The sequence below is a fragment of the Penaeus monodon genome, chromosome 30 (genome assembly GCF_015228065.2).
Source record: "Penaeus monodon isolate SGIC_2016 chromosome 30, NSTDA_Pmon_1, whole genome shotgun sequence".
Taxonomy (NCBI): domain Eukaryota; kingdom Metazoa; phylum Arthropoda; class Malacostraca; order Decapoda; family Penaeidae; genus Penaeus; species Penaeus monodon.
The window spans coordinates 34,835,755-34,836,131 of record NC_051415.1 but is presented as its reverse complement, the minus strand read 5'-3'; the positions used below and the strand labels follow the sequence as shown (position 1 = coordinate 34,836,131).

The 377-nt window shown below is 39.8% G+C and overlaps 1 protein-coding gene across 1 annotated transcript in view; it reads left to right on the top strand.

The window, feature by feature from the left end:
• The window catches only part of LOC119592748 (ADAMTS-like protein 5), a gene marked incomplete at its 3' end in the record, with an annotated part of 89,191 nt that overhangs the window by 86,496 nt on the left and 2,318 nt on the right, over positions 1 to 377 (top strand).

Sequence of the window (377 nt, the reverse complement as noted above, 5' to 3'; positions counted from 1 at the left end):
AGGGGTGGTGGTCATGATACTGAATGAAGCGTATTGTTCACAGGGTTCGTTGAGTCATGTTCGTATGTAGGGTGAAAAGGGGGGGCTTGAGAGTGTTACATATAGTGATATAGAGCTTTTGTTAACTTTATGTTTCGTGAAATGAGAAGGGCTTTGATTAGGACAACTACTAAATGAGGGACTTTATGAGGTTTTAATAACTCAATTAGGCGTAGATGATGCTCATACTTAAGGTGATTATTGGTGATTGATAGGTATCACATGGAGGGGAATTGGCGTTTTTCCTTGGTAAAATGCATAAAATGTTGCATGAGGATATTAAGACACTCACACGTGTGAAACTGCGCACGGTATGTAGTGGGATCTAGTAACTTAAG